Consider the following 904-nt stretch of genomic DNA (forward strand, 5'->3'; position numbering starts at 1 on the left):
TCTGGGTGTAAAACTGGCGCACCTTCTCAGGCAGATGTTGACTGTCCAGACCCCCAATAAGTTTTAGTTAGCAAAGAAGCCAGTTTTATAGATAATGTCTCTCTGGGGCTGCGATTGCCCCCTTCCGGCTCTGGCTGCCTGTCACCGGAGGGGGAAGGTTTGCAGCCGGCTACCTCTGTTTAGTCCTTTGTTCCGTGTGCGGGCTGGCGGTATCTTAGGTTAGGGCTGGCTTTTCGCATGGTAGATATCCCACAGTCTGGTTTGCTAGCCCAAATTATTTCGCTCAGATAGTGCTCAGGGTATTCAGGCCAGATTCTTACTCTCAGCGATGCAGCCCGCGCCGCGCCTCCCTGCCCAGCCCCCGCTTGCTAATGGCGGATGCAGGCGTCTGCGCTGCTTCTCCGCTGGAGGAGTTACCGTAGGGCTTGCAATCTGCGAGTTTTAATTGTTTATTTATTTTTTCTCCCTGTTATGTTGTCCTCTGTGCTTCCAAAGCTCGGCACGGATTCGGCAGTGAGAAGGTTTCCTGGTGTTTGGAAACTTCTCTCTTTTTAAGACTCCCTTCCCGGGACGGAACTCCGTCCCTCCCTCTTTTGTCTCTTTTATTGTCTTTAATATTTTTTCCTACCTCCTTTCGAGGAGTTGGGTTACTTTTCTGGGTGCCTGATGTCCTCTGCCGGCATTCAGAAGTTGTTTTGTGGAATTTACTTGACGTTTAAATGCTCTTTTGATGAATTTGTGGGGGAGAAAGTGTTTTCCCCGTCCTACTCCTCCGCCATCTTGGCGCCTTCCCCCGTTCTCTTTCTTAACTTCCTACTCTGGCCAAACTCAAGAGTCAGAACTCACAATCAAGGGAGTCTCTGGAGTTCCCCTAAGGCCAAAAATCAGCCCTCCATTACTCTGT

The sequence above is a fragment of the Bison bison genome, unplaced genomic scaffold (assembly GCF_000754665.1).
Source record: "Bison bison bison isolate TAMUID 2011002044 unplaced genomic scaffold, Bison_UMD1.0 scf7180017864465, whole genome shotgun sequence".
NCBI classification, from domain to species: domain Eukaryota; kingdom Metazoa; phylum Chordata; class Mammalia; order Artiodactyla; family Bovidae; genus Bison; species Bison bison.